Consider the following 14,268-nt stretch of genomic DNA (forward strand, 5'->3'; position numbering starts at 1 on the left):
TTTTACTTTGTACTTGACACCTGACCCTTGGTTGGATAGGTAAGGACCCTGGAGGTCCATAGACCTTTCTAGTTTTCTGAGTAAAAACCAGCTTAGTTTCCCCACTGTTTTCGACCTACTGCTTGGAACTTGCGATGCTGCGAGTAACTTGTTCTGTGAGTGTTCCACAAAACCATTTCTAATGTTCCAGCAAACATTTCTAATAAACTTTAACTTGATAAATGAGCAATGTCTTGCAATACGAGTAGTAGGTGTTGCCAAATGTCACATGATCACAACTGAGCCAATGGTTCTGGAAATTCACTTTGATATACAAGTGCTTTGAATTACAAGCATGTTTCCAGAACAAATTTTGCTCACAAACCAAGGTTTTACTGTACTTGCAGTTACAACCTCCTCCACCTTCCAGTCTAGTTAAATACAATAACCATGGTCCTTAAAATTATTATTATTATTGTATTCCCCAGAGCTTAGCACCATGGTTAATAGGTTCTTAGCAAATTCATATTGAATGATTAAATAAATGAATGAGATATTTGTGATCTGCCTTGAATGTGATTAGCTCTACTTCAAGCTGCAGACCTGTATCTCTTTGCAGAAAGAAATCATTTACATGGTAATCCAATGGGGGGGTGGAAATGACTATGATTCATAGCATTTCAAATATTAACCTAACAAAACAACAATGACGGTTTGGCCATCCATGTATTCAACAAATGTACTGAGTATCTTCTATGTATCAGGCACTTACAAGCACTAGAGGTAAAACCACAGAATTAGAAATTCAGAAAACTCTATGGCTTGAGTTGTTTAAACTACACAGTTAAAATCTCTTAAGAGACTGATTTGTATACAGAGTATCAATTTCTCAATTCTGTAAAGGAGATATACCTGAAATACTCATTTCCTCTCTATGGGCATCCCCTCCTTTTTTATCAAGGTACCTGTGAAACTAGATAGGTTTGCAGAAAGTTTTTTAATTTTTATATCATCAGAAGTAAGGGAGTAGACTAATGTAGAAAGCTATTTCTTTTAAGCCATGGAAAGACTTAGACAACTTCATGTTTTTCTCTAGTGAATTGATTATTCCCATGTTAGACAATCAGGATCGAATTCTTACTATTTAATTCCCTTTTTTTACATACTTCCTGTATGTAAATATAACAGTTCTTTAGTGTATATTATTCCAAACAGTCTCTAAGATAACTAAGTTACAGTTTTCGTTTTAAGGACACATCCTATGCTCACTTAGATAAGTATTTGCCTAGTTTCAGCAGCCTATGTGTAAGCCTTTACTTAGGGTGGGTTATTCCTGTAGATGGCTAGTTCATCCAGGTTAGGGTCATGTGAACAATAAAAATGGAATCCCATCTCAGTGGGGGAGCTATCAACAGTTCAGTAAATGGCATTGGGACAACTGATCATTTGTTTTGATAAAAACGAAGTTATATGCTCTACCTAATACCATTCATGAAAATACATTCTGGAGGGATTAAAGACCCAACCAAAAAACAAAACTCTACATATCTTGGAAGAAAATATAGGAGAGAAACCAGACTTTGGGAAACTAGAAGTTTATGACTTTGGGAAATTAGCAGTCATTCTAAACCAGACCCTACATGCAAAATATGTAAAGGAATAGATTGATAAGTTTGATTCCATGAAGACTGAACGGCATGAAATGTGAGCAGCATGTCAAAGTTGTCTGCTACAAAAAGCATCATAAGCAAAGTTATAAGATTGATAATGTGTGAATAAGGCATACAACATGTTTAGGCAAAGTCAAAAACAAGTGACAGATTAGGAGATCGTTTTTGCCATATATAACAGAAAGGATTAGCATTCAGATCTATAAAGCACTCCTACAAAAAGGGAAGACTCAGACCAATGGGAACATGGGGAAAAAATAATAGGATAAGTTACTTATAGAAAAATAAGAAGAACTGACCAATGAACATATGACTACAAGCTGAACCTCGCCAAGTGTCAGGAAAAATTGATTATATTTATTTAGAGCATCAAGATAACAATTCTCAGTCACTGTACTGGCAGAAGTTAAGCATACTAATAAAATGTATTGATGCAGGTGTGGGAAAGCCTACACACACATTGCTAATGGGAATATAAAATTGGTACAGTCATGTAGAAGAGCAGTTTGGCAATGTTGACTAATATAAAAACACAAGTTTGCTAAGAGCCAGCAATTCCAGCTATTGGTGTCTACTTCTGAAAAACACTGGCACTTGTGCAGGAGAAAACATGTACAAACATGCCCACTGCAGAGTTCCTCAAAGGGAGAAACTGGAAACACTGAACTATGAATAGAAGAATAGTTTACAAAGTGTTCATTCAAACTACGTAAGCAGCTGTATGAAGCAGTTAAAAAGAACGCTACCGAAGTAAGTGCCAATCTGGATGGCCCCACCACCTCATCGGATTAGATAAAAAAGCAAGTTACAGTTATAATGCCGTGATACCATTTCATATAAAAAGAAAGTAAATAACAGCACAGAATGAAATTACATATTGCCTAAGGAACACATGTAAACCTGTGTAAATATCTGAAAGAAGGACTGAGAGGAAACTAACCTAATTGATAAACCAGGTTGCCTCTGGGATGATGGGGCATGGGGATGTGGGCGGGGCTTGAAGGGGATTCGTCCTTATCCCCTTTTTAAACAAGAACTTATGTATTGTTGGGGCGCCTGGGTGGCGCAGTCGGTTGAGCGTCCGACTTCAGCCAGGTCGAGCGTCCGACTTCAGCCAGGTCACTATCTTGCGGTCCGTGAGTTCGAGCCCCGCGTCAGGCTATGGGCTGATGGCTCAGAGCCTGGAGCCTGTTTCCGATTCTGTGTCTCCCTCTCTCTCTGCCCCTCCCCCGCTCATGCTCTGTCTCTCTCTGTCCCAAAAATAAATAAATGTTGAAAAAAAAATTAAAAAAAAAAAGAACTTATGTATTATTTAAATTTTATTTTTATCTTTTTAAAGCTTATCTATTTATTTTGAGAGAGACGGTGTGCATGAGCAGGGAAGGAGCAGAGAGAGATAGAATCCCAAGCAGGCTTCACGCTGTCAGCACAGAGTTCCACGTGGGGCTTGAACTCACTAACCATGAGATCATGACCTGAGTTGAAATCAAGAGTCTGAGGCTTAACCACCGAGCCATCCAGGCGCCCCTAAATTTTATTTTTATTTAAAAAAATTTTTTTAATGTATTTATTTTGAGAGACAGAGAGAGAGAGAGCAGGGGAGGAGCAGAGAGAGAGAGGGACAGAGAATCCCAAGCAGGCTCCATGCTGTCAGTACAGAACCTGATGTAGGGCTTGAACCCATGAACCGTGAGATCACGACCTAAGCTGAAATGAGAGTCTGACGCTTCTCTGATTGAGCCACCCAGGCACTCCCCCCAATTTTTATTTAAAATTAAGTCAGTTTTCTGGTGAATAACTGCTGAAGAGAAAACTTTATACCCCCTTTAAACATATGTAGGTGCATAAAATAACAAATAAAATATAAATATGTATACATTCATAAATATAAATTTAAACACACACCTATATGCCTATATAGCATAACTTGAAATCAAGATTTTCTTCTTTTTAATTTTTTTTTCAATGTTTTTATTTGAGTGACAGAGACAGAGCAGGAGTAGGGGAGGGACAGAGAGAGGGGGAGACACAGAATCTGAAGTAGGATTCAGGCTCTGAGTTGTCAGCACAGAGCCTGACCTGGGGCTCAAACCCATGAACCATGAGATCATGAACTGAGCCAAAGTCAGACACTTAGCCGACTGAGCCACCCAGGTACCCCAAGAGATTTTCTTTTGTACCGGCAGTAAAAAGGGAACTCACAAATCTAAGCAGTAAGTGCTGAAGCCAAGAGGCTCACAGAGCAAGGGGATGGGATTAGATTTTATTAGTGGAGACTGGGATTTAACCTCTAGGTAGCAGCATCAGAAGCTAACAAACGTAGAGAAACCTGGTGGATAAGGGACATCAGGCTGGAAAGCAGTGGATGTGAGCAGAATTGACAAAGGATAGTGCATAGCCCGGGGCACCTCCTCCCCACCCCCATACTAAAATACCAATTTAGAAAAGCAGGGGTGAGGGGAATCCAAAGGAAATCAATCACTCTTTCTCTCTTTTCTTTCTTTCTTTCTTCTTTCTTTCTTTCTTTCTTTCTTTCTTCCTTTCTTCCTTTCTTTCTTTCTTTCTTTCCATCTATTTTTTTAAAACCAGAATATTTATTGCATGACTACTCACTGAAATCCTTAAGATAAACTGTTAAATGCCATAAGCACCTATAAACAATTCTACTTAAAAGAGACTGGCAACTGTCTAGATTGTTTACATGATCATATCCAACCAGATTTTAAAATATTGGACATTTAATTAATTTTCCTATTAAAGTCCAGGTATAGGTTAAGCAATAATTTTTTTTAAGTCTGTCTTTCTCTTTCTTTCTTTCTTTCTTTCTTTCTTTCTTTCTTTCTTTCTGAGACAGAGAGCGAGCGAACAGGGGAGAGGGGCAGAGGGAAGGGCAGAGAGAGAATCTTAAGCAGGCTCTATGCCCAGCCGGGAGCCCAACACTGAGCTGGATCCCACGCCCCTGGGATCATGACCTGAGCTGAAATCAAGAGTCAGATGCTTAACTGACTAAGCCACCAAGGCGCCCCCCCAGCCTCAACAACAATTGTGGGTAAAATTAAAACGTAATTTTTTATTTATCTGAGTTGTAGCAAGCTAGATGTGCAACCCCACTACTTAGTAAAAATCCATTACAGTATGTATTTATTGTTTGTAGGTCTATTCCCCCCATGTTTTCAGTGCCTATTTGTTCCAGCCAAAGAGAGTAAGGGTACGGATGCTGCCAAGACTCTTATCAATGAGAGTATCTTGAGCTATTTTTTGGTTGAGCATGTACTGCAAGGTCAGTCATTTGTGCTTCTTCGTGTTAACTTTCTGTCCTTTATTTGGCATTCTAGGGAACAGTTTGACCTGAAATGCCTAACATAATCTATGTAAGCGATAGCGCTGGCTCTCATAACAAAGAGTATCAGGACTTTAAAAAAAAGAAGAAAGGGGCGCCTGGGTGGCTCAGTCAGTTAAGCGGCCGACTTCGGCTCAGGTCATGATCTCGCGGTCCGTGAGTTCGAGCCCCGCATCGGGCTCTGGGTTGACAGCTCAGAGCCTGGAACCTGTTTCGGATTCTGTGTCTCCCTCTCTCTCTGACCCTCCCCTGCTCATGCTCTGTCTCTCTCTGTCTCAAAAATAAATAAATGTTAAAAAAAAAAATTTTTAAAAAAGATGAAAAAAAAAGTGTTCCAGTGACCTGAATTATAGGGCTGACAAATAGAAATTGGCTGCCCCCTTCTAGAGCTAGCCATGTGAGAAAAAATTTGAAGATCCATGTGTCTGTGAGGCAGCTCCTTATCATGGAGAAGGCAGTGTCTTTTTTAACCGCCTCGAAGATCCATAGCAGAAACATCTGGATCCAGTTGTAGTCATCAGTTTCAAACAACTCAGAAACCAGCAACAGCATAAAACTGAGTGGTCAGGCAGAGATTGTGGACCTCCAGGGCAGGAACTCTCTGACCCACTCAAAGCATCCACTGAGGATGGTGCCAGCCACCCGTCCCCACTCGGGAGGAAAACTTTAACGCCACCCGAGATCGCTCTACAGACCTGCAAGACAATTCTACTTTTGTGAGATTTCAATGTGAAGCTCATGCCAACCTGGCATTCAGAGACACCCATCTCTGCCCTAAGCTGTCGGATTCGCCAGTTCTGGGTTGTTCCATAATTAGTCACTCAATACAAAGCGGTATCAGTCATGCTTCTCAGCGGTAAGTCATAGAAACTAACTGTTAGTTTGCTAGGGCTGCCTTAACAAAGTGCCACAAACCAGGTGGCTCAGAACAACAGAAGTATATTGTCTCACAGTTCTGGAGGCCCGAAGTCTGGAGTCAAGGTGTCAGCGGGGCCACGCTCCCTCTAAAGTTGCTTTGCAAGGATGTGTGTCAGGTATTTCTCCTAGCTTCTGGCAGTTCCTTGGTTTGTACAGCATAAGCAATCTTCGCATGGTGTTCTCCTGTGTGTCTCCATGTCCAGAGTTCCCCTATTTATAGGGGGACCAGTCATATTGGATTAACGGTGTTCTCTACTCCAGTATGACTTTATCTTAACTAATTATATCTGTAGCGACCCCCCAGAGGGTCACATTTTCAGATAATGGGGGTTAGGACTTCATCATATGAATTTTTAGGGAATGTAGTTCAACCCATAATATCAATCTTTAATGTTTCTTTATTTTTGAGAGAGAGAGAGAGAGAGAGAGAGAGAGCGCAAGCAAGGGAGGGGCAGAGAGAGAGGGAGGCACAGAATCTGAAATAGGCTCCAGGCTCTGAGCTGTCAGCACAGAGCCCGACTCAGGGCTCCAACCCACGAAACGTGAGATCGTATCATCAATCTTGTGTGATTTGCGGGGGCAGGTGGGGGAACTATTAAAAGGATATTGGCTCACAGAATCATTGGAAAAGCTGAGTAACCAGCTTGGAAAGCAGACAGGTACGGAGGAGGCTGGGCAGCAGCCAGAACCACAGCCCAAATCGTGCCCCAGACCAGCCCAATGAGGACATCGTGGCCTCTACAGGACCCTGGATGCTGTGGCTTATGCTACCCCAGAATCTCTGAGTTGCTGTGCTGCAACATCCAGATGTTTTCAACCACCCAGTACAAGAATGGGTTTTCCAAGATCTTGGCTTTAGAACACATCCTCAATACTAAATAACATCATATATTAGGACTGAAAAGAGCAACATGACTACAGATCCAGTTGTAGAGTCTTTTGTGTATCAGGAGATCATGATATAAACAATCACACCCCCAAAATAGAACTACTAGGATGAAATGGATCATTTTGTAGGAAAAATATACACGAACAAAACTGACTTCAGGAGAAATAAGAAATCTAAACAATAATCATTAAAGAAATAGAAATTTCTTTAGTAGTCAAAAGTTTCCAATACCAAAAGACCTCTCCGTGCCTTAATCATTTCATAGATCAGTTTCATCAAGCCTTTAATGAACATGCACTTCCAGTCTTCTACAAGTTGTTTCACAGAATAGAAAAAACTACTCAATGCATAAGACCATTAAAACCTTGATATCAAAACAAGGGTATGTAAGGAAAAATCAAAATAGACCAATCTCCTGTTTTGTTTTTTTTTTAATGTTTATTTATTTTTGAGACAGAGACAGAGCATGAACGGGGGAGGGTCAGAGAGAGGGAGACACAGAATCTGAAACAGGCTCCAGGCTCTGAGCTGTCAGCACAGAGCCCGACGTGGGGCTCGAACTCACGGACCACGAGATCATGACCTGAGCCGAAGTCGGCCACTTAACCGACTGAGCCACCCAGGTGCCCCAATATAGACCAATCTCAAAAACCTAGATGAAAAAGTCCAAATTTAAAACATCACCATAAAGAGCTTCTTTCTGGAGTTTTACTGCAACCAAACGTCTTGGTGTAATGCACCATGGTAATCCCCATTTTCACCGGGAGGCAGTTTCCCTCAGTGACACCTCAATGCAAATTCATCATTGTTCAGTTCTTTTAGTTATCTGAACAGGGTCACATTTCACTTATTAAGACTGACTCCTTCATTTTGAAACTTCAATTCATATTCGATCCAAAGCTGGCCTTCCTCGTGCACTAGAGCAGGCTGAATCCGTGGCTGTGGTAACCTGGAACTAGGGATGAGGTTGTGGTATTGGGTCTGCAACATCCCACTCTCCCTTCCCTGTTCTCACTACCGATATGCGGATTCCAGAAATGACCGACAACGACCCTCGCCCTGTAGAATTCTCTCCCCTGCGAGCATGTGTAGAAGCTGGGGGATACGATGAGATATTATGCCCATGAGGATGCGCTATCACTTGGCAAAAAGGAGTTTATCTAGGTTGGCCAATTCTAATCACAGGAGCCTTTAAACTCAGAGTTTTCTTTGGCTATTGGCAGAGGAGTAAGTTAGAGATTTGAAGTATAAGGGGGACTCCACACACAGTTGCTGGCTTGAAGATGAAGGGGACCAGGTGCCAAGGAATAAGCTGAGTGGGGGCCTCCACTGACAATCAGCAAGGAAAGGCAGCCACAATTCTACAATTACCAGGAACTGGGACAACAATCGGAATGAGCTAGAAAGCAGGTTTTTCTTGAGAGCCTCCAGGTAAGAACCCAAGTTGGCCAATCTTTTTTTTTTTTTTTAATTTTTTTTTTTAACGTTTATTTATTTTGGGGACAGAGAGAGACAGAGCATGAATGGGGGAGGGGCAGAGAGAGAGGGAGACATAGAATCGGAAGCAGGCTCCAGGCTCTGAGCCATCAGCCCAGAGCCCAACGCGGGGCTCGAACTCACGGACCGCGAGATCGTGACCTGAGCTGAAGTCGGACGCCCAACCGACTGAGCCACCCAGGCGCCCCGCAAGTTGGCCAATCTTGATTTTTGACTTTGTGAGAACTGGAGCAGAGAAATACAGTCGAGCTTACTTGGACTTCTGACACACAGAACTGTGAGCCAATACATTTGCATTGCTTTAAGCCAGTACATTTGTGGTAATTCATTACACAGCAATAAAAAACTACTATATTACTCCTTTGCACTCAGGGGAGAAAACAGGGGTGGGGGGAATGACCTTTCCTTACATGATTGCCCTTGAAATTTGTTGCACTTTTATTAGTTGCACATATCCTTGTTTTCTTTATATGAAAAATCCCAGCTAGACAATGGAGGCGTTTCTGCCCTCTCTCTGTTGGTTATCTTGGCTTCTCTGTAATACCAATTGGATAGCAGTTCCCTCCATTTGGCAGGCATCCAAAAGCTAGTTCTCCAAATGGTCCTATGGCATAGGCCTGGCAGGAAGTTGGGCAGGGGGAAGCTGAATAAAGCTCACCTTGTTTTGCCCAATTCAACACATTCCACCAATGGACATCCCATAGCATCTACTGCTGCCAGCGTTCTATTGCCAAAGCAGTAGCCATCTTGGGAGCTACCAGCAAAACTCCTTCTACCCCTGCCATCTTCTTTAGGGACCACTGACCTGTGAGAAACTCCAGAAACCCCTCCACACCAAAGCAGGGGATGCTATTCAACCTCTATGTCTCTTCTGCCAGTTGAGTGCCTCAGCAATGTTCGGCCAAGATGTGGTCACAAGTCTCAGATTTGATTGAGGGGAGGGTAGAGGGGGGTATAAACTCCTCATTCCTCTAGAAGGTAACCTGTTTTGCTCCTGGTCCTCCTTTAAAACTCTCAATGCTAGGGTGTTTGGGTGGTTCAGTCAGTTGAATGTCCAACTTTGACTCAGGTCATGATCTCATGGTTCGTGAGTTCGATCCCTTCATGGGCTCGTTGCTGCCAGTGCAGAGCCCGCTTTGGATCCTCTGTCCCCTTCTCTCTTTGCCCCTCCCTGCACACACATGCACTATTTCTCTCTCTCTCTCTCTCAAAAATAAACATTAAAAACAAAACAAAAGAAACCATCTCAATGCTAAAAGTCATCAAACTGGTTGAGCCTGTATTGCCCTGTGGGAACCAGAATCTCAAGTCAAGAACTGGGCCTTATCTGAACTTAGCCTGGAGAACTGAGTAACTGTTCTCAGCAGGACAATATCTCCACTTAAATCCCTGAGATATTTGGTAATCTCTAAGGACAGGATAAGATATCAGTTAGGCTCCATATCATCCAGTTACACTATTCCTGTTGCAAATTCAGTTCATCAGTGTCTTAAAAAAAAAAAACAAAAAAAAACAAAACAAAAAAAAAAAAAACACGACCCAGGGCACCTGGGTGGCTCAGTCAGTTAAGCATCTGATTTCAGCTCAAATCATGATCTAGTGGTTCATGAATTTGAGCCTGGAGCCTGCTTTGGATTCTGTGTCTCCCTCTCTCTCTCTGCCCCTCCCCTGCTAGTACTCTGTCTCTGTCTCTGTCTCTCAAAAATAAATAAAACATTTAAAACAAAAGACCCATTATAACTAAGTAGAGTCTATATGAGTAAAAAAGGATGGTTCAGTTTTAGAAAATCTATCACTACAGTGCTCACTTCAGCAGCACAAATACTAAAATTTGAACGGTACAGAGATTCTTATGGCCCCTGAGCAAGGATAACATGCAAATTTGTGAAATGTTCCATATTAAAAAGAAAGAAAGAGAGGAAGAGAAAAAGAGAGAAAGAAAGAAGGAAAATCTGCCACTACAGTTCTGACCATATTAACAGATTAAGGAGAAAAGCCACATGATTATTTCCAGATACATAAAGAAGCATTAGATAAAATTGAACTCTCATTCATATTCAAAAAAAATTCAAACATGAGTAGAAGGAAACTTTTATAATATAATAAAGGGGCTCTACCTAAAACTTACATCATCCATCAATTTTAAAAGCATTTTTTTCATGTTTATTTTGAGGGTGCACATGCATGTGCACGAGTGAAGGAGGGGCAGAGAAAGAGAGGGAGAGACAGAATCCCAAGCAGCCTCCGTGCTGTCAGCACAGAGCCTGATGTGAGGCTCAAACCCACAAACTGCGAGATCGTGACCTGAGCTGAAATCAAGAGTCAGACACTTAACTGACTGAGCCACCTAGGCATCTCTAAAAGCATTTTTACTAAAGTCAGGAATAAGACAACGATGTCCACTATCTTTGCTACTATTCCATAAAATAATAATTGCTCTAAAGGTTCTAAGAAAAGAAGATATAAGAAAGGAAGAGACAAACTGATGATTGTTACAGATGACATTACTGTTTTCATAAAAATATTCAAGAGCATCTCCTGAAAAACTAGCGGTATTTATAAGACAAAATGCAGCAGTATTGATGGCTGTAAGATCAAAATACAAAAATCAATCATTGTCTTATAGAGAGAATGATAAAACATTATTAAAGAATGCAAAGGGAGACCTGAAAAAAGCTGTCATGTTCTTATCTGGAAAGAATCCAGACTGAAAAGACGTCAAATTAATCAATTAATCCAATGCAATTTGAATCAAAATTCCAATAGGATTCTGGTTTATGATTTAGACAAATGAATTCTAAAAGTGACATCCAAGAACAGACAATACTGAAAAAGATAAGGACAGCTTTCCTTGTTAGATTTTGAAATTCCATATAAGGCTTACTACCGTATGGCCCAGCAATTCTTTTTGTATGTATGTAGACTACTGTATTTACTGTTTACAGTTTCATAAATTTATAGTCAACATATAAAGACATGGACTTAACGGATATACACCAAACTGATAGTTACAATTGCCCCAGGAGAGGGAAGAGAATGGGATTAAGAACAGAGATATTTCAATGTTTTTTTTAGTATCCCATATTTTAAAATATATCTGAAGCAGAAATGACAAATGTGAATTCTAGGCAATGGTTACATTAGATATTAATTGTGTGAATGTTTCTGCATATTTTAAACTTGTCAAAATAAACAGAAAGTTAGTCGATGAATTCTTAAAAATAGAAACAAAAAGTCTGTGGGCACCTGGGTGGCTCAGTTGGTTGAGCACCTGACTCTTGATTTTGATTCAGGTCATGATTTCACAGTTTGTGAGATAGAGTTCTGTGTCGGACTCCTCGCTGAGCCTGCTTGGGATTCTCTCCCTCCCCCCTCTCTCTGCCTCTCCCTCATTCGAGAGCTCTCTCAAAATAAACAAATAAACATTTAAAAAAGCACCTGTGTTTATATTCACCGTTTGCTGGGATTTTGCTTTTTAAATAACACTATCCATCTCCAGACGTTTGGAAAGATAAGTGGAATTTGAACTACTTCTACAATTTTACAGTCAAATAACTTTGTGAAACTTTCAGCATTCTAAACACTGTTTCTGAGATAAATCTTGTTTATTTTCCCCCATTCTTTAAAGATTAATCAGTTATCGTTAATAAGTGCAAGTCTGAGGTGGCCCTGGGACCAGGACAAAAGTCTATTGTAAATGTGTTTGCAGACTTTAGGTCCCAAAGAACACGACGCTCAAGGTGTCTCCATCTCTTGGAACAAAGGGTATCGAGAACAATGCTACTAAAAATTAAGCAGATGTTTGCTTCCAGAAAAATCTGGTATAAGTACAAGGGCAGAGTGACAAACGATGATGGTGGAATGCAGGAAAACAGCAGCAGCTGTTTGCATTTCTTTCTTAATCGTAAAGTCACAAACGATGCCAACGATGTTAGAGTGAGAAGATCCAATGTGTTTTCTTGTTCCTCATCTTCTTTGACTCCTGCAGTATTCAGTATCATTACTTGACTCTTCCAGTTTGGGGAACACCATTAGATAGCCTGCTTTAGGTAGACTTCTGGTCATTTCGCTCATTTTTTGCTGTTTCTACCCCGGCTGCCTTATCCCAGTCTGTCTCTTCTCTCCTTTGAGGAGCTTATCAGTTCTTACATGTTGAGCCAATCGTCATCTCAAAAGCTCTGTCTCTAGCCCAAGCTTCAGTTCCACATTTTCTACCACCGAACTCTTTGTTCTCTGGTGCATCAACCAAAACTCAACAACAGCCAACTTTTCATTTCCTCTAGACTTTGTGTCAGTGATATTGTCATTCTCTTTGGGTGGAAATGTAGAGTCAGACTGTTAGATTGTATGACAGCAGGGAGTATGACTATGTTGTTGACCACCTGGGGCCTTGGGTAGTGCTTGTTCCACATGGTAAGTTTTTAATACCGTTTCCTTGAAAGATAGAATCCTTGCCTCATCCATCTCTCTCCCCAGCACCTAAAATCCTATCACTTTTTCCTTCCTTCCTGGTCTTCTCTGATTTCATTAGAGAAAGACTAATCCGGTCACTTCTGCCCTTTGCTCCTCTGCTCTACTAATTCTGCCAAGAGAATTTTTTTCAAAACACAGAGCCAGTGAGAAAGGGGACAGTTGATCTAGAGGCGGCTAGCCAGACTATTCAGAGCTTGAATTGGCTCAAGGTGGTGGTGCTAAAGCCACAGTTTAAAGCAATTCACCTATTTACCTCCTGATCTCTCCTAATTTGCTTACTCTGTCCATAGCCCAAATTCTCGTTTGGCATTTAATGAAACTCCAATTTCTTTCTTTCTTTTTTTTTTTTTAAGTTTATTGATTTATTTTGAGACAGAGGGAGTGAGAGAGAGTGAGAGAGCATGCACACGTGTGTGTCCACAGGGAATGGGCAGAGAGAGAGAGAGAGAATCCCAAGCCAGCTCCTTGCTGTCAGTGCAGAGCCTGTCTTGGGGTTCGATCTCACGAACCACAAGATCAGTACCTGAGCTGAAATCGAGAGCTGAATTACCTGAGCCGAAATCAAGTGCCACCCAGGTGCCTCAGGAAACTCCAATTTCTTAATTTTTTTTTAATGTTTATTTATTTTTTTTGAGAGAGAGAGAGAGAGAGAGATAGCAGGGGAGGGTCAGAGAGAGAGGGAGACACGGAATCTGAAGTAAGTTCCAGGCTCTGAGATGTCAGCACAGAGCCGGTCATGGGGCTCAAACCCATGAACCATGAGATCATGACCTGAGCCAAAGTTGGATGCTCAACCGACTAAGCCACCCAGGCACCCCAAGATGAGGTTTTTCTTAAAAAGCCAAACCAAATCCCTGAAGATAATAATGTTGGCAATTAAATCAGTTGAGAGACCAGTATGTTTAAGAGATTCCTTTCTTGTAGGCTAGGGAGTGGGAGAAGTTAAAGTTACAACTTAAAAAAAAAAAAAAGTCCTTTAAAAAAAGGAACTAATTGCTTCCTGGCCAAAGAAGCTCGTTCTTTGCAATGACTGTGCTTTTTGGGTTGAACAAACTCAATTCTTACGTCCTTATTTATTTTTGAAATTGCCACGCCTATATGCCAAAAGGAGCAAGGTGAATCTTTCAGTACCGAGTCTTACCTATTTTTTAATGAGAATGTATATATTATATAAACAAACCATAACATTCTAAAAGCATAAAGTGAAAAGTAACCGCCGTTCCTTATCTCCCTGATACCCCCATCACTGTAGCCACAAGTCTTCTATTTCTCCAGCCAGAACATTTGTATGCATCACGTACGAGTCTATATTGTGCTATTTTTTGTATTGTACTATTTTTAATTGTACCTAAAAAAAAAAGTCTTGGAATAACTCGTTTGTATATAACTCCAGTGGCTGGCGGTGTGGGCTTCATCTATCGCACAGCTGTTAATTTTGGTTTCTTTTTTGGTAGCTGCACTCAGATACGCCTGGTGCCTTCAGTTTCCATCGCGGCCGAAAG

The 14,268-nt window shown here is 41.0% G+C and overlaps 1 non-coding gene across 1 annotated transcript; it reads left to right on the plus strand.

The window, feature by feature from the left end:
- The first annotated feature begins 10,093 nt into the window (after positions 1-10,093).
- Positions 10,094-10,197, plus strand: LOC124502770 (U6 spliceosomal RNA). The gene has a single exon (XR_006960028.1). It is a non-coding gene; the product is annotated as a U6 spliceosomal RNA (small nuclear RNA).
- The last annotated feature ends 4,071 nt before the right edge of the window (positions 10,198-14,268 follow it).

This window comes from Lynx rufus, unplaced genomic scaffold (assembly GCF_022079265.1).
Source record: "Lynx rufus isolate CCGP_SWC_20201006 ecotype Redwood Valley unplaced genomic scaffold, mLynRuf1.p SCAF_7, whole genome shotgun sequence".
Classification (NCBI taxonomy): domain Eukaryota; kingdom Metazoa; phylum Chordata; class Mammalia; order Carnivora; family Felidae; genus Lynx; species Lynx rufus.